A 22,884-nucleotide genomic window follows, 5' to 3' on the forward strand; every position below is an offset into this window, starting at 1 on the left:
AACTATCACAAGTGAGCTGCTTTGGTACTTGCTTGTATAAATTAATGGGTAAGTAAAGGGCCTAAAATCTATCTTGAGTCTTGGGCCTGAGGAATATGTTGATTCTGGGGCTTTCTGAAAGGTGATGGACTATACTCAAGTATCAGTGATAAGTCTAAAGGGTTCCAGTGTTTACCATGCCATCTGACTTGTAGCTGGCACTTAAGAGTTGAGTGAGTAAGAATCACTGGTTGCCTCTTCATAGGCTTGTGAGAAGTATTCTCTGTTAGCCAGTCGATGAATCAACAGTATTTCCATTGCAATAGTTCCCTCCTTGTCTTTTAGCTACCACTCTGTGGAAGGTCCATTGGTGATGGTCAGAGACCTCACATTTACTAAAGACATTTTAAATTGCTGCACAGTTGACAGTGTCAAGGAGTTAGATGCAGAAAAAAACAACCTGGATAAGTGACTTTAGAGCTTGGTAATAGGCTGGGTCTTATCCTAAAGCAGTGAGCGATTTTATTTTGGTTTAACTTCATGTTCTGGCATGCCATTTCATGTGAGCTCGTTTCAGGTTCAGCAATCCTTGGTTCACAAAACATTCTCATGATTGGTCCATGCTTTGTCTTCTTCTGTTTGTTTTCTCTTTCTCTTTCCTCTGTTCTTCTATTTATCTTTTTTTTTTTTTTTTTTTTTTGGGTGGTGGTACTGGGGTTCCTGGAAGCCCTTTTACCTCTCAGCTACACTCCCATACCTATTTTATATTTTTTTATTTGGAAACAGGGTCTCTTAAGCCAGCACAGCTGGCTCCGAACCAGCACGATCCTCCTGTCTCTGCCTCCCAAGCGTGGGGATTATAAGCGTGGGCCACCATGCCCGGCATTGTCTGTTTATCTTTTTAAAATAACATAATAACCTAGGAATTTATTATTTTGGTAGCAATCTAATTCTGTTGTCCTTTTTGTAATTTATTCCTGGGTCTTTTAAGTTACCATTACTCAGAAGTTGGTATTTATTATTATTTCCTTGTACTCTCTTAAAATATATGTATTTCCATTTTAGTCTGTTTAAACCTAATAAAAAGAGAACCATAGTGTCTGTAATCTTTTGGGGCATACTTTTCCACTGCACACACAAACATATACACATACATTATTTATATATGCACATGTATATATGTATGTATGTATATATATATGTATACATATGTTTTTGGTACTGGGGATTGGACACAGAGGTACTTTACCACACTGAACTACATCCCCTGGTCTTTTTAAACAATTTACTTTTTTTGAGAGGTCTTTCTAAGTTTCCAAGGCTGGCCTCAAACTTATGATCCAGCCAGCCTCCTGAGTAGCTGAGATTACAGGCATGTGCCGCTTTTTTCACTTAATATCCCTCTACGCAATTGAATAATTGCTTATGCAAGAGTATACATTTAGTTGAGGGAATGGGGAGTGAAGTCAGATTTTATTGTTGGTAAGGTTTTCGTTGTGCCTTTAGGATATTCATGGTAAATACTTTATGAATTATTTTATGAAGTATTTTTACAGGGTTTAATCATAGTTTAGGCTAGATGTTGAAATAAAATGACATTTGCCATGGTGTCAGTTGTATTGTTCAGTATATGGTTTCAGTTCACTTAGATCATTTTCTACTCAGCTGTATCAAACATAGAGCTGTTTAGTTGTTGTTGTTGTTATTATTATTATTGAATTTTGGTACTGGGGATTGAACCCCAGGGCATTCTACCTCTTCACTATAACCCAGACAATTTTAATTTTTTTGTTTTGAAACAGTCTTGCTAGGTTGATGGCAGTCTCACTAGAAGTTGTTGAGGCTGGTCTTAAACTTATAGTTCTTCTGTCTCAACTTTCAAATTACTGGGATTATAGGCATGTACCATCATGCTTGGCAGGTTGTCTTTTTAATATAAGATTTTTGTTATTTACTTGAAATGTATTTTATACAAGAACATTTTTTTTGAGTTGTGAATGTAAAATTCACTATCAGTGCTATTATAACTGTAACATTCATCTTAGCTAAGGCTTTTATAAATTCATCCTCACTATTTTATATATATATATATATATATATATATATTTTTTTTTTGTAGTACTGGGGGTGGAACCCAGGGGCTTTCTACCTCTGGGCTATACTCCCAGAACTATTTTATATTTTATTTGAAAACAGGGTTTCACTAAGTTGCTGAGAGCCTCGCTAAGTAGCTTCAAACCTGTGCGATCCTCTGTCTCAGCCTCCCAAGTGTGGGGATTACAAGTGTGCACCACCATTCCTGGCATTATCCTCACTATTTTAATTTCTTCTATGTAATGTTGGGCCCAAGCGATTATACTTTAATAGGAATAATTCATTCCTTCAGCACCAGCTAGGTAGTTGGGATAGAAAACTGAAAAAAATTCTTATGCTATAAGGAACTTCAGTCTTGTGCAAAAACAAATAGGCAAGCAATATAAATTAAACACAAGAATTTCTGTACATAGAAGCAGGTACAGAGTATTGCTGCCGCTTAGGAGAAGGTGATTGTATTGAGGATGTTTTCATAGGAGATGTAGATTTGAAAGGTAAGTAAAGGCTCTTGGACTTATTGGAGGAGAGCATTCCAGGCAGTGGGACGAGCACGTGCAAAGAAATCAGGGATATTTAGAAACTCACAAGTAGTTTAGTTTTAGTGGAGTATAAGTTGCAAATCTAGGGATATTAGTAAAGTGAGATTAATTGGCTAAAGGGAACAATAAAATGAAATAAGGGCTTGAGAAAAGTGGTGGAAGTTTAGAGTAGTGATAAAGAGAAATAAAAGGGGGAATTTACTAAGAAATGTATAATGAGATGGAAGAGCAGCATTAAATTTGAGTTTGAGATATGATTCCAAGAATTTATCATTCATTTTCTCACATGCTGTTCTAAGATCTAGGTATAGGAAACTGAATTAATCCATACTCAAGTCCCTATATGGTAGATATGTTAAAAGGACAAGAAAATAAAGACAAAGAAAGTGGTTGTGTTTGATGCATTATGAGATATACAATTAGAGAATATAGTAAAGTGTGGATGAGGCTCATACTGGAAGAAGAATGGGGCAGCAGAACTGAAGATTAATATTAGTAGAAGTATAGGAGTGAGAAAGTTGAAAAGATTAGAAGTTGTGACCAGAGAACAATATATTGGATTTTAAGAATCCAATATACCAAATCTAGAGATTTCTGGTTAATAGAGTGTACAAGGAAACTTCTTAACTTTACAAAGAAAAACTGATAGGAAGAAGAAAGTTCAAATATAAGACAGAGTTTACTAAAACCCAAGAGTTCAGCAAGGTGGCTAGATACAAGATCAGTTTACAAAAATGATAAATAATTAAAATATGTAATTTTAAGAGTTATTTAAAATATCAACAAAATGGTAAGAATGTTCAGGAATAAATCTATCAAAAGACATGCAATACTTCAATAGAGAAAATATTTTGACCATTGCATCTTTACCTGGTACATTTATTATAACATTTAAAAAAAATTTTGCCTTTCCTTTGTATTTGTTGCAACAGCATCTGTTCTTGAGAAATAAGTTTCTAGACTAAGCCAGACCATCAGAAAATTGCATACAAACCTAGGGAAAAATGTGTTTGTAAGATTGATATTATAGGATTATTTTTACCATAATTTTTTACTTATTATATTGATGATTTTATAAGGAAAAGGTTTATGGAGATTTTCTGTTTAGGTACTTAAAACTATTTGTTACATCATTTAAAATAACATAAGAACTGATTAGAAAAATGTACTTATTTATTTATTTGGTGCTGTGGATTGAACTCAGGGGCATTCTACCTTTGGGCTATACCCCAAACAGGGTCTTTCTAAGTTGTGGAGGACCTCACTAAGTAGCAGAGGCTGGCCACAAACCAGCTATCTTCCTGTCTCAGTACTGTACTGGGATGACAAATGTGTGTCCTGACTTTTGATTTAACTTGTGGTTTTGAGTTAGAATTGGTTGCCTGAAAGCTTGAAATTTAGTCTATGGTTTAATTAAATTTTGGACATCAGACATATTATATTCTTTTTGTCTACTTTTCTCGTACCTAGCTTCATGTTCTCTTTGTATTTTTGTCTGCTTTTCTTTATTTTGGATGTATTTATGTTGTATATACTTCTTTGGAGTTGCTTTCATATCCTCTTTTGGGATAGGGGAGAACAAAGTATGTATAAACAAACATGCAAACAAATGATGTTACAAGTCAAATAGAACTTAAAATCATTAATTGGCTAAGAAGAAGGTAGTCTGAGTTTAAATGGCAAATCATTCAGGAATTGATGCCCATAGTTAACAGACTTTGTTTTTCCCGACTACTCTGGAGAAAATGCTAGGCTTAAATCTTTTCTTTTATAATATAAATATCATTGTACTCAAGAAACATGTCTAGTCAGTCATTTATTGTTCTTTTAGATAATTCAGTGGATGCTTACAACATTGAGAATTCCATCCATTCTTTGAAAATATTCTCACAAGGACATTTTCCAATATTGATGAAAGATCCATTGTGTGCTGAGGAATGTGAAATCTCACCAGCTTTTGACACGATTATGCACCCAAGGATGTTAGTTTGTAATTCTAGCAAAGGCCACTGCCTCTGTAATTCCATTCTGGATTCCAGAAGTGTTAGGTACATTGATCATGAGGTTCTACCCTCTGCTCTCCAAGTACTCACAGTCATATTGCCAGGAAAATATATTCTGCAACGCTAGCTTTGAAGGAAGGTAGGGCAACACTTTCTCGTTTCAAATCTCTCCATCTTTGGAGCAGTCAAGGGCAAGGGAAACTTTTATCAGAGAAGAGGCAGCAAAATGTTAAAAAGAAATAGATATATGCAGTTTGAGATAGCCAGATAGCCTGTCAGTTCAGCTTCCTTGGCATCAGTCTGGCCAGGGCCACCTTCAGCCTTTGCTCTCAGCGTGAAGACATACAGGATGCAGGAAAATGGGTTATTGGGTCCTTCATTGTAAAGAGAGTGTCAGTACCATTTCTTAAAAATATTTATGTTCTTCTAAAAATTTAAGAAAAAAGAGAGAATAGGGTAGGAATTGGGGAAGGGCTAAATGAGTGATGTGTGCATGTGTGCCTCTACCATCTTGCACTCCATTAAGATGTATGACTACAGTGCATCAGTAAAAAAAAATTAAGAAAAAATTGCAAAAAAAAGGAAAATGGAGGGAGAATAGAGTTCTATTCCCCTTTTGCAATCCTGTTTTGTTACACTTGCTTTTAATCTTTTGTGTATTTGTACTGTTGCTTTTGATTATAGTTTTTATGCGTTTTTTTAAGAAATAAAATATTTTATTTTATTATTATTATTTTGAGGTTACTTGGGATTGAATCTAGAGGCATTCTATTTTCAAGCTAGACTACTAACCATATTTTATTTCTTATTTTGAAACGGGGTCTCAATAAATTGCTAAAGGTCTTACTAAATTGCTGATATTGGCCTTGAATATATAGTCCTTTCTCAACCTCCCAACTATTGGGATTATAGGAGTGTTCTGCTTATTTAATTTTTTTGGTACTGGGAAGTCAATGAAGGAGCATTCTACCTCTGAGATACACATCCAGCTCTTTTTTTAAAATTTTGAAATGGTCTCACTAAATTGCTGAGGCTTGCCTCTAACCTGTGATCCTCCTGCCTCAGTTTCCCAAGTACTGGGATTATAGGAATATGCCTGGCATAAGAAATCAAAATATTTAAATACATATGGAAGGCTTTCACTTATTTATCCACTCACTAAAACAACATATATTTATTACTTATTGAGGGCTGAATATGTCAGGCATTGAAGTTTATTTGGAGCCTCTATTTATGTAGAGTTCAGATAGAATGTTCAGAACATGGAATTTTGTCAATATTTTACTTTTTAGGTTAGTTTTATGATTAGTTTTTGATATTGGGCATTGAACCCAGGAAATTGCACATGCTAAATATGCTATAGCACTGAACTATACCCCGAGTTGCTAGATTTATTTATTTATTTTTAGAGATGCATATAGGTTTATTTAGAGGAAGACACACTCAAAGAATATGGAAGAGAGAGGAGAAAATGAATGAACATAAATGAGAGAGAAAAAGAAAGAAAATGGCCTAGATTTATTTATTTATTTATTTATTTATTTATTTGCAGTACTGGGGATGGAACCCAGCGGCATTCTACCTCCAAGCTACACCCCCAGCCCTATTTTCTATTTTTTTATTTTGAAACAGGGTCCTACTAAGTTGCAAAGGGCCTAAGTAATAGCTGAGCCTGTCTTCGAACCACGATCCTCCTGTCTCAGCCTAATGCTGGGTTTATAAGCATGTGCTACCATGCCCGGCCTAGATTGATTTTAAAAGAATACCTGGGGTTTAGTACTACCTTAGTCTATCATTATCAGTATAATAAATTGATATTTTTTGTGTTATACTTTAGAAGTTGAATTTTCAAATGGTATATTCTTTTTTATATACTTTTATTGGTGTATTATAGTCTCATAGTGGTAATAACATAAATACTTGGTGGGTTTTCCCCTGGCTCCTTCCCCACTCCCCCCCTTTCCCAATACAAGATATTGAGATTGGCATTGGTGTTCTCACATATGAACACAGTGTCAGTGGAAGTGTTTCCTTCATTAATTCTCCATCTTACTCCCTACCATGCCCTAGACCACCTCCCTCACTCCACTGGTGTTTCTCCTCTGTTACCTCATGTCCCTCTTGTAGCCTGATTAATCCCTAGCTTCCACATATTAGAGAAAACATATGACCCTTCACTTCTTCACTTTCTATGACTGGCTAATCTCATTTAACATAATGTTCTCTAGGTCCATCAATTTTCTTGCAAATGATATTATTTTGTTCTTCTTTATTGCTGAGTAGTTTTCTATTGTGTGTGTGTCCCTTAAAAAAGAATGAATTTTAGACATTACCACTTGAGTTTGCTAATGAAAATGATCAGATAAAGAGTAAGAATTTTTTATGTATAATATTGAGGAGCATTATTGTACATTTAGAACTAGTAAGGTCTGAATTAATGAACTTTTTCCATTGATGAGGTTCAGGACATACTACCTTAAAATATTTTAAGCTGAAGGAATTTGAGTAAACAGCAGAAGCAGGAAGGCCACTCTGACCGCCTACTTTTCTCTTTGAGGTAGTCATAAATCCAAGAAGGATTTCTCTAGTTTTTCCCTGAAGCAGATTGTATGGCTTACATTTGAGAGGTATTCATCCCCTGCCTGGAGGAAGGGATCATCCTTCATCTTCTCTGAAGATACAGGTGTACAGAGAGGAATCTGAACAAACAAGCCTCACTAAGTTCCTCCAGTTTAGAACTCTTAGATCATACCTTTTAAAAAAAAATCACCACATGCTTCATCAAACCTAGAATAAAAAATATAGAGGTTTTCATTTTAGGTCCTCATTTTCTTATGAAAGGGTCCTGTGTCACACACAACTTATTTTAAACAAGTTTATAATGTTTTCTCTTGTTAATTTGTTTTTCTTTTTCTTTTTCTTTCTATACCGAGGATGGAACCTAGGGGCATTGAACCTCTGAGTTATACTCCCAGCCCTATTTTTTAGTCTTCTTAAAAAAATTTTGAAATAGGGCCTCACTGAGTTGCGAAGGGCCTTGCTCAGTAGCTGAGGCTGTCCGTAAACCACGATTCTCCATTCTCCACCTCCCGAATGCTGGGATTACAAGTGTGTGCCACCATGTCTGGCTTACATTAATTTGTTTTTATAGCATTCTCAGCCATGAACATAAGAGGTAGGTAAAATATATTTCTCTTTCCCTATACCACTGATACTTGAATTGTACATCCAGATCTGCTACTGCTATTATTTGGCACATGCTGGTGGATTGGGGACACCACGCCCTTCTTTGCTCCCTGAGTACCTGTGGGTTTATGGTGGTAGCTGCTTGAGGGAGTCGGTCAGGTCATTGGTATCAGAGGCTCTGTGTCTTAGCTTCCTCTTGTGACCTTGAGTGATCTTGTTTTCCAGGATAAAACAGCACCTTCTTCATTCCTAGCATTACTTGTAGCCCTTAGAATTAAGAAGATATAGAAAATTATTCATTATATGGCATTTCTCACATTTAGCAACGATAAAATTGCCCTGAAGAGGCTTTTGCATATAAATGGATATGTGATTTTATTCATTTTTTGAGCCAAATGCAATTTTGTTAAGAAGGTTATTAGATCGAGCGATTGCTAAAAATCTAGCCTGCTGGAATTATAATAGTCCTTGCAAATCTTTTCCCAAAATACGAAAAGTGCCCTTGGTAAGCATGATAAAAGATTCCAAGTACAGTTGCCTCATAAAAGGAGAAATGAAGGGTTTTTAGTGTTCACTTGAACATTAGGCTTTCTCTTATTTTGACTATCATTTCCCCCCCAAAATGGAGAAACTACACCATATGTTTTCTGCTGTTTGTCGGGTATCTGTTCAGTTTCTGGTATCTTTGGGCCCTGCAAGGCTGCTCTGTTACTATTTGAAGTCTTGGACTCTTAACCACCACAGGCTGGTGAGTGTTCCACCGACCTGCTGACCCACCCTCCGCCTGACCACCTGGGCTTGACTCTCTTCATAACAGCTTCATCACACTTAATTGAGAATTAAGCAAGCTTCTCACTCCATCTGGGAGATCTGCATCTGCAGTCCTGTCCCAGAGAGGACCAGCCACCAGCACCTTGGTTTCTTTTCTGTTTGCACACCCCTCCAGGCCTGGCACACACCCTCCAAACTTCCTCCCCTTTCCTCTTTCTTAATCCCTTCCTTTCTCTTGTTTACTTGATTTCTTTGCTATTTTATTTCCTTTCCACAACTACTTGTGCTCTGCAACTTCATGGGGCCTCTAGTCTCTTCCAGGCCAGCCTGGATTTACCCTTTTTTGAAGCTAGTGAAAGCCATAGGTTAAAGTGCACTCTGGGTGGCTTTTCAGTTGTCCTATCTTTATGTTTTTTATGACCTGGCTGGTAATCACAGGTGGTAAATCAATCCAGTTGTTTGCTGTTGTGCACTAACACCTGGATAACCAAGACCCACTCTCCTTGCCAGGATCTGCAGAATTCTCCCATGTCTGGTATCTGCCTATATCTCCTGTCTTATCATGGTCCTTTTTCCTTGCCTACTTGCTTCAGTTACTCTTGCTTTTTTTTTTTTTTTTTTTTAAATTTAGAACCTAGAAGGTTCTTTCCCACCATAGAACTCTTGAAAAATACCTGAATGTTCCCTTTGCTTGGAATTTTTACTCTTTTTTTTTTAAATTGGTGCATCATAATTCTCTATAGTAGTGGGATTCATTATGATGTTATTTTGTATGCATATAACATAATTTTATCAGTTTATACTCCAGTACTCCCCCACCCCACCTTGATCCCGTTCTTCTATTCTTCTGGTCTCCCTTCTATTTTCACGAGATTTTTTTGCTTCTCTAGCTTCTAGAGAAAACACATGATCCTTGACTTTCTTTTCTCTCTCTTTCTTCTTTCTTTCTTTCTTTCTTTCTTTCTTTCTTTCTTTCTTTCTTTCTTTCTTTCTTCTTTTTCTTTTTTTGGTGGTACTGGCATTCCTGGAAGCCCTTCTACCTCCGGGCTACACTCCCAGACCTATTTTATATTTTTTTATTTGGAAACAGGGTCTCTTAAGCCAGCGAGGCTGGCTTCGAACCTGCGCGATCCTCTTGTCTCTGCCTCCCAAGCGCGGAGGTTACAAGCGTGCGCCACCACGCCCGGCTGATCCTTGATTTTCTGAGCCTGGCTTATTTTTCTTAACATGATGTTCTCCAGTTCCACAGCATGCCTGTCAGTGACATAATTTCACTCTTCTTTACAGCTGAATAAAATTCCATTGTGTATATGTGCCACATTTTCCTTGTCCATTCATGATGAACGCCTGGGCTGGTTCCATAACTTGGCTCTTTTTTATTTTTTTTAATTAATTGACCTATTCTATCAATCATGCTTTGCATCTTAAAGTAATTTTTTTCACAGCTTTCTTTTGTTTGGTGTTTTTATGGCCCTTTAACTCTTTGTGTTTTAGAGGCACTACTGTACACAGCAAAGAACTAAATTTAAAAATTCTAGTCTAGCAATATGTCCTTGAAATGTAACTTATTTATTTTTTTTTTCGGTACTAGGGATGAAACCCAGGGACATTCTACCTCCGAGCAACACCCCCAGCCCTATTCTTTATTTATTTATTTATTTATATTTATTTATTTATTTATTTTATTATATATTTTATTTTTTTTATTGGTGCACTGTATTCATACATCATAGTGGGATACAAGCTTTTGTAGACATACATGAACACATCACCCAGTCAGCCCCCACCCGATCCCCACCCCATTCTCTCCCCATTCCTCCTTCCCATGCTTGGCTTAGTGGTTGACATCTAGTATTATAGCAATTTATCCACAATTAACAATGATAATCTCACATAACAGTTTCATTTGTCTGATACCAAGCTTTTGATGACTTAAAGATAACATTTCAATATTTCTTTTTGCTTTCTTTCTTACCAGAGAATATTTTTTTTTATTTTTTTAGGTAAAACTATCATATATTTATATATTTATTTTTCAGAAAAAATCTATCCTAATATGGAATATGGGTTCTAGATACCCAAAACGATCTTGAAAAAGAACAAAGCTAGAAGACATATATTTTCTGATTTCAAACCATATAAAGCTACAATAATTGAAACAGTGTAGTACTGTTCTAAAGGCAGATATATAAACCATTGGAGTTAAATACAAGCCTAGAGCTAAATTCTTCACTATATTGTCAAGTTACTTTTGACAAGGTTTCCACAAACATTTGGTGGTGGAAATAATAATCTTTTAACTAAATATTGTTGAAACATAATAATTACATGGAAAAGAATAAAGTTGGACCCTTACCTAATCCCATATACAAATATTAACTCAAAATAGATAAAAGACCTAAATATAAATCTTAAGACTATAAACTTTTAGGAGAAAATCTGGGTCATAAAACCTCACAACATTGAAATTGGCAGTGATTTCTTGGATATGATTTCAATGGCACAGGCAACAGAAGAGTATACAAACCCCCTAAAAAATAAAAAAAATATTGTATATCTAAAGACAATGTAAACAGAGTTAAAAGTTACTAATAGAATTGGATAAAATATTTCCAAATGCTATATCTGAAGGTATATTAATATTCCAACTAGAAATCCTAAAAATTAACAACAATAAAGGCAAACAATACCATTTAGAGATAGGTAAAAGACTAACATAAGTAATGAATCTCCACAGATAACCAATCTTAGTTGTCTGTTGGATGGAAACTCTTGTTTCTCTGGTTCTGGTGTGTGTTACCTATTTCTTTTTTGTAGTTAATCTCTTTGAGTATTTTCTCTAGTGCTGGTTTTGAAGACATAAATTCCTTCAGTTTCTGTTTGTCATGGAAGTTTCTTATTTTTCCATCTAATTTGATAGAAAGTTTTGCTGGGTAGAAAATTTTTTGCTGGAAGTTGTTTTCTTTCAGAGTTTGGAATATGTTACTCCAAGCCCTTCTGGCTCTCATAACTTGGTTTGGGAAGTCTGGAGTGATTGTAATTGGTTTGCCTCTGAATGTCACTTGGCCCTTTGTTTTTGTTGCCTTTAAGATTCTCTGCTTGGCTTCCACATTGGTCATTTTGACAATTATGTGGCGTGGGGATCCTCTTCTCCGTTCCTGTCTAAAGGGAGTTCTATAAGTTTCCTGGATATGTGTATCAACCTCTTGCTCTATGTTTGGAAAATTTTCTGCTATTACTTCCTTGAAGAGCTTGTTGATCCCGTTGGTTTCACTTTCTTTTCCCTCCTCTATTCCAATTATTCTTAGGTTAGCTCTCTTAAAATGGGCCCATATTTCTTCAATGTCAGATTCCTGCTGTCGGATATTTTTTTCTAGATTAGAAACTATGTATTCATTTTTGGAATGATCATCTTCTAAGAGCCTGATTCTATTCTCCATGTGGTCTAATCGGTTGTTCATGCTTTGAATTGAGGCCTTTACTTCATTAATTGCATCCTTTATCTCTTTTTGGCTCTCTCTGAGTTCTTTTTGAAGCACCTCTATTATTTCTACAGTTGTTTTCCTGATTTGATCTTCTAGAAATCTCTGATTTTCAGTTTTATCGGGTTCTGATGTTGTGGGGTTGTGGGCATTCATTGCTCCAGTGTTATTCCTCTTTCCCATGATTTCGGAAGTTTGTGCCTTCTCTGGGTTCTTCCCTTGGGTCACTATGACTTCGCTTAAGGTGCTCTGGATCTCGAGTCTGTATTATCTCTGACCCCACTACTCCTTTACTGGGTTGTATCACAGAGTCTCCGACCCAGGGAGTCGATAGAGGCTGGGGGGTGCCAGGTTGGGCGTTCTCCTATGGTGTGATATCTCTGCCACCGCCACTCCCCCACTGGATCAAGTCCCAGGGAGTACAGTACTGGGATTTCTCCTCTGTGGCCTGCAATTTGACTTACTGTTCTTGAGTACGCAGATGTAGCTGTACTGGACTCGGTGAATTCACTGCTTCTGCCTGCCGGTGGCAATATGGCGCCACTGTCACGCCCTCGGCTGTGAGGCTGGCGTATTTTTTCTTCTCTGGTTTTGAGTTCCACTCTGAGTCCCTGCAGCGTGTGCCGAACTCAGCCACTGGGAGCTTTAGATGGTCCCTGCGCTGAAAGATCCCGCCTGGCTTTTCCGCAGCGGCTCACCTTGGCTTGCTGTAGCCATCTGATGAACTTGCCGCTGTCGCCGGCAGTATTTGGCTGCTGCCGTGTCCTCGGGTGTGAAGCCGGTGTATTTCCTCTGTAGCTCTGAGCTCTGTTCTCAGTCCACTTTCTCTCTGTAGCCTGGTGATTTTTTTGTTTCTCTGGTAATGGTGTTTTCTGGCTATGAAAGGCGCTGATTTTGTGATAATGGAGATTGGTTGTTAGCGGGGCTCTTAAGCCCCGCTTTTCTCAGTTGCCATCTTCCCGGATGTTCAACTTGGCTCTTTTGAATTGAATTGTGCTGCTGTAAACATAGGTATGGATGTATCACTATAGCATGCTGACTTTAACTCTTTTTGGTAATACTGAGGTGTGGTATACCTGGGTCATATGATAATTCCAATTTTAATCTTTTGAAGAACACCCATACTGATTTCCATAGTGATTGTACTAGTTTACAATCCCAACAGTGAATAAGAGTTTCTTTTTCTCTGCATCCTCACTAGCATTTGTTACCATTATCTTTCCCATTGTAGTGCTGGGGATTGAATCCAGGGACATTCTACCTCTGAGCTATATACCTCCAGCCCAATTTTATTTAGTTTTTTTTTTTTTTTGAAACAGAGTCTTGCTAAGTTGTTGAGAGCCTGGCTTAGCTGCTCATGCTGGCTTCAAATTTTTGATCCTCTTTCTCAGTCTCCCAAGTACTGGGATTGCAGGTGTGCACCAACATGCCTGGTTTTAGTTGTATTCTTGATGACTGATGTTCTACTGTAGTGGGATGAAATCAGTGTAGTTTTAATTTTCAGTTTCCTGATCACTGAATATGTTGAACCTTTTTTTCATATACTTGTGGGGTCATTTGTAGTCCTTCTTTTTCTTTTTTTGTGATTCTGGGGTTCCTGGAAGCCCTTCTACCTCTGGGCTACACTCCCAGACCTATTTTATATTTTTATTTGGAAACAGGGTCCCTTAAGCCAGCCCGGCTGGCTTTGAACCTGTGCAATCCTCCTGTCTCCACCTCTCAAGCGCGGGGATTACAAGCGTGCACCACCACGCCCAGCTCTCCTCACTATTTTAACAGGAACATGAGCCAGAAGTTTAAGTGGCATCTTAGACCCCAGCTTCACTCACTGTAGATACTTAGTGACCCAGTGCTGTGATTTCTGAAATACCCCTCCATCTGTCCCTCATTCTGTTCCTATTGCTGTGCTTCCAATCAGCTCTGTTCATCTTTTTTACTCTACCGAGGTCATCTCTTTGTCTGCAAACTTGCCTCTTTGCCTCCATACTTAGTTTGTGTGTGTGTGTGTGTGTGTGTGTGTGTGTGTGTGTGTTACTGGAGATTAAACCCAAAGGCATTCTACCTCTGAGCTACACTCTCAGCCCTTTTACTTTATTTTGTTTTGAAACAGGGTCTTGCTAAGTTGCAGACAGTCTTGTTACGTTTCTGACACTGGTCGCTGGTCTTGAATCTGTGTTCTTCTTCTCTTAACTTCCCAAGTACTGAGATTACAGATGTGCACCAACATGCCCAGCCAGCTCCACACCACCTTTCTTTCTTAAACACTTAGGGGTGTTCTGTCTCTTAATTATAACCTTAGCCCTTTTTTATTTTGAAATATAGTTGAGGTTGGCCCTAAACCTGTGATCCTCCTGTCTCTGCCTCTCAAGTACTGAAATTACAGTACTGAAATTACTACATCTAGCTTGGTAATTCTATTTTTAGTTTTTTGAGGACTGTTATATTGTTTTCTATAGTGACTGTACTATTTTGCATTCTCATCAATAATGTATGAGACACACATTATGGTTTTGATTTGCATTTTCTTGATTATGATGTTGAACATCTTTTCATGTCTTTTATCTACATGCATATCTTCTTTCTAGAAATGTCTATTTCAGTTCTTCATCCAATTTTTAATCAGGTTGTTGGGTTTTTTGTTGTTGAGCTTTAGAAATTCTTTATATTCTAAATATTAACTCTTTGTCAGATATATTATTTGCAAATATTTTCTTTGATGCCCTAAGTGGCTTTTAATGCATGTCCCTCAATGAATATAAATTTAATTTTTTTGTGGTACTGAGGATTGAACCCCTTCACCTATGCTAGGTAGTATCTACCACTGAGCTATAGCTTCAGCCCTTTTTAAAATTTAATTTTGAGACATGGTATTGCTAGGTTATCCAGGCTGGTCTCAAACTTGCAAGCCTCTTGTCTCAGCCTCTCAAGTAGCTGGGATTACAGGTATGTGACATTGTGCCTGGGATAGAAGTTTTTAATTTTGAGTTCAGTTTATCTATTTGTGGTTTACTTTGGTTGCCTGTGGTTTTGGTGTCATATCCAGGAAGTCATAGTCAAATCTAGTTTCAAGAAGCTTTTTTCCTATGTTTTAAGAATTTTATGCCGGGTGTGATGGCGCATGCTTGTAATCCCAACATTCGGGAGGCTGAGGCAGGAGGATTGTGGTTCATGGACTGCCTTAGCTACTTAGTGAGGTCTTCTGCAACTCAGTGAGACCCTGTTTCAAATTAAAAAAAAAAAAAGAATAAAAAATAGGGCTAGGGTGTAGCTCAGAGTTAGAATGCCCCTGGGTTCCATCACTAGTACTGCCAAAAAAAAAAAAAAAGAATTTTATAATTTTAGCTTTTATATGCAGACCTTTTTAAACCATTTTGTGTTGATTTTTGGATATGATGTAAGGTAAGGGGATTAATATCACTCTTGAATGTATATATCCAGTTTTCCCAGTTACTATGCATTAAAAGACTCTTCTTTCCCTCTTAATGGTTTCAGTACTTTTTTCAAACCATTTGACCACTACTGTTCTACCATAGACATGGTAATTTATAAACAAAAGAAGCTTATTTTTCACAGTTCTGGAAGCTGGAAGTCCAAGGTGTCTGGTGAGGGCCCTCTGTGTCATAGTCTATGTCTTGTTGTACCATCACTTGACAGAAGGTGAATATGCATCCTCACATAGCGTAAGGACAGAAGGTCAGGCAGGTTTTCTCAAGATCCTTCCTAATGGCCAACATCATTCCCGAGGGCGGAGCTCTCCGGACCTACTGACCTCCCAGTGGCCTTCACTTTTCCACACCACCGTGGAGGTTAGTCTTCAGCCTCTGAGGGGTGGAGGGACACAAACATAGGATCACAGCAACTACCTGTGAAGGCTTGTTTTGAGCTCTTTATTCTATTCCATTGGTTTATATAGCTGTCTTTGTGTAATCACTGCATTTTTTTTTTTTTTACTGTAACTTTGTATTATGATTTGAAATCAGGGAGAGTGAGATGACTAACCTTTTCTTTTCCTCCCTCCCTCCGTCCCTTTCTTCCTTCCTTTCTTCCCTGGGGATTGAACCCAGGGCCTCGTACTTGCTCACTAGGCGCTCAACACTGGGCTATACCACTAGCACCATTCTTCTTTATCAAGATTGTTTGGCTCTTTGGTATCACTTGAGATTTGATATGAATTTTAGCATGGCTTGTTTATCTCTGCAATAACTGTCATTTGGATTTTGACAGAGATTGCATTAAATCAGCAGATTGCCTCAAGCAGTACAGACAGTTTAGCAACATTACACTTACAGGTCTGACTTATGATGGTTTGTCTTACGATATTCCACCTGTATGATGGTGTGAAGTTGACTCGTGTCCAGTAGGAAGTGGACTTTGACATTTCATCTTTCCCTAGACTAGATGTGCTGTATGATGCTCTCTCCTGATGCTCAGTGGCAGCTGTGGATCTGCCGTGGGATTGCAAGTGTAAACAACTGATGGTCTTCAGTGTTCTGTGTTGCTAAACTGTGATGTTTGGTAGGTTAGATGAATTAAATGCATTTTTGGATTATGGAAGGTGTGTTGGGAAATAACCTCATCAAGAATTGAGGAACATTTGTATTTGTCTTTAGTTTCTTTTAGCTATATATTGTACTTTTCAGTGTACATGTTTAACTTCCTTGATTCAGTTTATTTCTAAGTATTTTATTATTTCTGATCCTATAATTTCCTTTTCAGAGTGTATTACTGATCTTTTCTAAAGATTCAAGTGTCACTTCTAAGATAAAGGCTTTTCTGATTGCTCAAATTAGAAATAACTGTTTATCCTCACATCCCCCATATCTTCGACAGCTGATTCTTATGGAAACTATTATACTTTACTGCATTTATTTCAAAATTTTTGTTGGCCAGGATGATAGTGTTTTCATCCTTCTCTCCTTAGAGGCTGTCACTTAATAAAATTTCAGTCAGACTCTCTGTGTATCTCTCTCCCTCTCTCCCTCTGTACAAATGTGAGATATACCAAATTTTATTATATATATCATAGAATATATATACCAAATGAATATATATTTGGTATATACCTTTTTCTGCAGTACTGGGGATTGAACCCAGGGTTGCTATACCACTGATTTGCACCCTGAGCCCTTTTAATTTATTAACTTAAGATAGACAGGGCTTTGCTAACTTGCCCAGGCTTTATTGAACTTCTGATCCTCCTGATTCAGCCTCCCACATAGCTAGGATTACAGTTGTATGCCACTGTGCCCAGCAATGAATATTTTAATAGATAAATCAGTGGAAAATGCAATATAAAATAAAAGTCTAATTGGAAGGACATTTAATTTTAGGTAGTCTCTTACCCCTGTACCCCATGTGCCTAAATTTTTTCATGATAATTAAAAATACAATCCAGGTGTTCTAAACCCTCTCTGCTAGTTCACTAGTTGTTGGATAAGAAGTGGCTTAATATTGCCCTTATTTCTAAATACCTCTCTAGCTTCCACATACAGGATATAATATACATCTACTCATTCTTTGGCACTGGGTGTACTTGGCAACATCAGATAGAGCAGCAGAGACTTCAGGGTAATAACTAAGGGTGATTAGAGAAGGGGGGCGAAGTCCTAAAGAACAGATGGTAGAAATAATACCATGAACATTTACAAAACTGCCAATTCCATTCTCAAAGACTTGTGAGGTGAGGGTGAAGGAGGGGAGACCTTTGGGGAGGGCAATAAGAGTTGTGTGCATGCATTTTTTCTGACACTCTGTACCCCAATATGATATAAAATTACAATACACCCAATTACAAAAAAGAAAACAAGTTGCCTGAGAGATCATTTATTATGGCTGTATTACTTGCCAGGGTGAGGTGATATATTCAAGAACACAAACTCAGAGCCAGATGTGGTGGTGCACACTTGTCATCCCAGCATTTGGGAGGTTGAGGCAGGAGGGTTTAGATTTGTAGACAGCCTCAGGTACTTAGTGAGGGCTTCTTCAACTCAGTGAGACCGTTTCGAAAGAAAGAATAAAAAATAAGGCTGGGCTTGTAGCTCTGAATGCCTTTGGGTTCCATCCCCAATACTGGAAACACACACACACACACACACACACACACACACACACACACACACAGGCACGCACGCACACACGCATGCACACACACACACACTCAGTGGTGGGAGAACTGGGTCAATGTTAGAATGCAGTCTGGTTCTCTCAGTGCTCATTTGCGGTGGAATGAATGTCACACCTTACATCAAGCTGATATTAAGTACTTGCTTTTAAGATTGAAACATTGACAGTTTTATACAGCAATCAGTTGGAAACATTTATTTAAAATGATAAGTATAAAAATTTTAAATTGAAGTTGGTCTCAACATTATGTCAGCCTTTATTTTGAAGCATAGTTCAGATCACTTACTAAAACCATCTGAAATGAAATGGTTAAAGCAGCCTGTGGAAGCAGGAATTCTTTAAAGTAATACCACAGGAACAACAAAAACACATTTATGGCTATTATTTCTTTAAATCTTTAGATAATAAAAAAAGTGATTCTAAAATTCTATCGATACTTTTTATATTATATGTAACATAATTTCATAGTAATTTACTATGATCTTAGAAAATATCTTCCTGTTGTAAAGCCTGGAAAGAAACCACTTGCTATTGTATATTTTGGTTTACCATATATCAGTCTTTTTTTTGTGTGTGTGGGTCTGAGGATGGACCCCAGGGGCATTCGGCCTCTGAGCTACACCCCCTGCCCTACTTTATATTCTTTATTTGGAAATCGGGTCTCACCAAGTTGCGGAGGGCCTCACTAAGTAGCTGAGGCTGTCTGTGAACCGCGATCCTCCTGTCTCAGCCTCCCAAATGCTGGGATTATAAGTGTGCACCACAACTCCTGGCCACAAATCAGTCTTTTTAAAACAATAACACACGGTTTCTATTATATTCACATACTAAAATAAAACATTTTGTATAATCTTAAAAGTATATTAGGATCCAGCTGGGCATGGTGGTGCATGCCTATAATCTCAATATTTGGGAGGCTGAGACAGGAGGATCACAGGTCTGAAGACAACCTCAGCAACTTAGACCCTATTTCAAAATAAAAAAATAATATAGCACTGGAGGTCTAACTCAGAAGTAGAATGGCACTGTGTTCAATCTCTAGTACAAAATACACAAATGTATATGGTGTATATTAAGGGCCACTTAATTTATATTTATTATGTGATTATTATTGTATGTATAAGCTTTGTTATTCTCAAATTACAGGTCATGCTATCATAAAACATCTTTCATAGTTTTTATTTTATTTATTTATTTTGTTAAATAAATTTTTATTGGTGCATTTTATTCATACATCTTAGTGGGATAAAAAGCTTGTGGAGATATACATGCACACATCACCCAGTCGGCCCCTACCCAATCCCTAGCCCTTCCCTCCCCCTCCCTCCTTCCCATGCTTGGTTTCCAGATTAACTTTGATATGTTTGTTTTTTTTCTTCCATATATGGTCACGTTATTTTTGACAAGGTTTCCAGGAACATTTGGTGAAGGAAATAATGATCTTTTCACTAAATATTGTTGAAAAAATAATAATTACATGAAAAAGAATAAAATTGGGCCCTGACCTAACAACCATATACAAATATTAACTCAAAATAGATAAAAGACCTAAATGTAAATCTTAAGACTATAAACTTTTAGAAGAAAACCAGGGTCATAAAACTTCACAACATTGAAATTGACAGTGATTTCTTGGATATGATCTCAAAGGCACAGGCAACAAAAGAATAAACAAACAAACTTCATAAAAAATAGAAAAATATTGTACATGCAAAGACAATGCAAACAATTAAAAGTTACTGATAGAATGGGTTAAAATATTTCAAATGCTATATCTGAAGGTATATTAATATTTCAAATATAAATCCTAAAAATTAGCAACAGTAAAAGCAAACAATACAATTTAGAAATAGGTAAAAGACTAAAATAGATAATGAATCTCAAAAGATTTTATATGACCAATAAACACATGAATATCACTCATCATTATCATATTATAACTAATCATTAAGGAAATAAAAATTATAGTGAAATACTACTTCACATTTGTTAGGATGGCTACTTAACATGAATTACCTTGCTCCAGCCCTTTATGTTGAGTTTGTTACTGTCTTGTAAAGTGTATTTCTTGTAAGCAGCAGATGGATAGATTCTGGTTTTTAATCCATTTTGCCACTTTTTATCTTTTTATTGGGGAATCGAAGCCATTTACATTCACTGTGATTATTGAGAGATAACTTTTAATTCCTAATATGTTAAGATTTTATTTCTGTTTAAAATACTATGTATTCTTTGCTTAGTTGTCTGCTGTATGGAAAATCTTGTTTCTCTGGTTCTGGTGTGTATTACCTATTTCCTTCATAGTTTTAAAAAGAAAATTTCAAAAGGGAGAGAAAATATTTGCTCTGAAAAATAAATTTATAATTTAAAATATGGTTTATTAAAATGATGTGTTATAGTTTACTTTCAGCAGTTTCTTTATATATTAAGTATAAATTAACTATTACATATTTTAAAAAAGAGTTCACTTGAAGAAAATGTCCTATATAAAAAAGTATAAAATGTAGGCCAGGCGTAGTGGCACAAGGCTGTAATCCCAGCATTTGGGAGGCGGAGACCAGAGGATCTCAGTTCATGGACAGCCTTAGCTACTTAGTGAGGCCCTTTGCAACTCAATGAGACCCTGTTTCAAAAAATAAAGAATAAAAAATAGGGCTGGGGATGTAGCTGGGAAGTAGAATGTGCCTGGGTTCCATCCCCAGTACTGCCAAAAAAAAAAAAGTATAAAATGTAAAAAACAGGTAAATCTGCTTTGGCTATGATTATAAAAGTTTCGCCGTGCATGGTGCTGTGGTGGTGCACGCTTGTAATCCCTGCGCTTGGGAGGTGGAGACAGGAGGATCGCACAGGTTCGAAACCAGCCGCGCTAGCTTAGGAGACCCTATTTCCAAATAAAAATATAAAATAGGTCTGGAAGTGTAGCCCGGAGGTAGAAGGGCTTCCAGGAACCCCAGTACCACCAAAAAAAGTTTCTTTTTTTATTAAATTATTTGTTTTAGTAGTCTCTTGTATATGGAAAAGGCTCCTAGTATTTAAAAATATATTTTAGGAAGTTGTTCTGTGGACACATTTTATCTTTAGCTATGAGGTAAATGATAGTGTTTGGAAGCATTCTTAGCTGACTCTTTGAAGGATGTCTCACATATTTGTTGTGTGATTTTCTGTTTAGCACATGAAGCAATTTCTGTGCTACTAAGAAGAATTGAATTCTCTTTAATTATTCATAAGCTTTTCTTCCAGAATATGTTAATGTAGATAAAACACGACATGTGGTTTTCACATTAGCAAAAACTCTTATCTCAAAAGTGATATTTTTATAATCATTACCTCACACTCTGGACAAGAAATAGATTATATTGCTGTTAGAGATGTAAAAATCTTTACTAAGAAATACTTTTCAGAAAGAAAACATTTTCTGTTTCCCTATTGTTATTATATACCTAGATATATGCTATACTGAGAAAGCACCCTAATAGAAATTAAATATGCTCAGTGACAATTATTACTTAAAAGAGTATGTGGATAAACATTTATCATCAAAGATTTTAGATCCAGTGAATAAGCAGAGCTGTTAGATCAAAATCTGAATAAGGAGAGCTGTTAGATCAAACTCTGATGTAACTAAAACAAAATAAATTTATTTGTTTCTTTAGACTCATCTGCTAACAAATTATTATATTAATAAGACAATTTACAAAAGCTAATGTAGGTAATAAAGAACAGTACAAATGCCTACTATTTTAATGTCTTCTAACCAAAATTCTTTTCTTATTGATAACTTTGAATATTGGGAAGTCCTTATCTTTATTGGGCTGCTTCCTTTAGTAGATAATGTGCAGGCACATATACCAAATGCATAGTTAGTAACTAAGCAAAATTGTGTGTCCACAACTTTATGCTATTTTTGTTTCCTGGGTGATAAGAACATTTTGCTAAGTTGCTATCAGAAGCTCTGCTATGTGATAATTCTTTAGATATTTGTAGACTTAGAAATTATGCCTTAATCCTATCAGTAAAATTTTAGGAATTTTGACAAGTTAGTTCTCTGTGGTATATGTTAAACCACAAGACTTTACCAAAGCTTGGCTATTTTGCTTCCTCCCTCCTTCCCTTCTTCCATCATTGTCCTTCCCCCTTCCCCCTCTCGGATTGAATGAAAGGGAACTCTATCAATGAGCTATATCCTTTTTATTTTGAGACAGGATCTTACTAAGTTGCCCAGGCTGTCATTGAACTTTCTATCCTCCTGCCTCAACCTCCTGAGTAGCTGGGATTACAGATGTGTGTCAGCATACATGGCTTAACTGGTTTTAACCTATAAAAATAACACATTTGATTTTCTGAGCATAGTGGCACATGTTTGTAATCCCAGTACTTGGGAGGCTAAGACAGGAGATTTACGGTTTTGAGATCAGCCTCAGAAACCTAGTGAAACTCTTAGCAACCTAGTGAGACCCTGTTTCAAGATAAAAGATTTTAAAAAGGGATAGGGGTGTAGCTCAGAGGTAGAAAGCCCAAACAAACAAACAGCCCTCCCCCTCAAAACAAAAGAACATGTTTGTGTGATTTAGCCTAATATGTCAGCTCTGGGTACTTTTGAGAATATGCAAAGTAGAACCAAACATGGGTTAGAGTTGAGAAAAGACACATCCTTTTTTAATTTACATAAATGATAAATTGATAATTTCATTATAGTAGTAATTGTTA

At 36.7% G+C, this 22,884-nt stretch overlaps 1 protein-coding gene across 3 annotated transcripts in view; it reads left to right on the plus strand.

Moving 5' to 3' along the window:
• The window catches only part of AKAP7 (A-kinase anchoring protein 7), a gene marked incomplete at both ends in the record, with an annotated part of 165,374 nt that overhangs the window by 33,374 nt on the left and 109,116 nt on the right, over positions 1-22,884 (plus strand). The window lies entirely within an intron of this gene.

The sequence above is a fragment of the Muscardinus avellanarius genome, assembly GCF_963383645.1.
Source record: "Muscardinus avellanarius genome assembly, chromosome: 8".
In the NCBI taxonomy this organism is placed as follows: Eukaryota; Metazoa; Chordata; class Mammalia; order Rodentia; family Gliridae; genus Muscardinus; species Muscardinus avellanarius.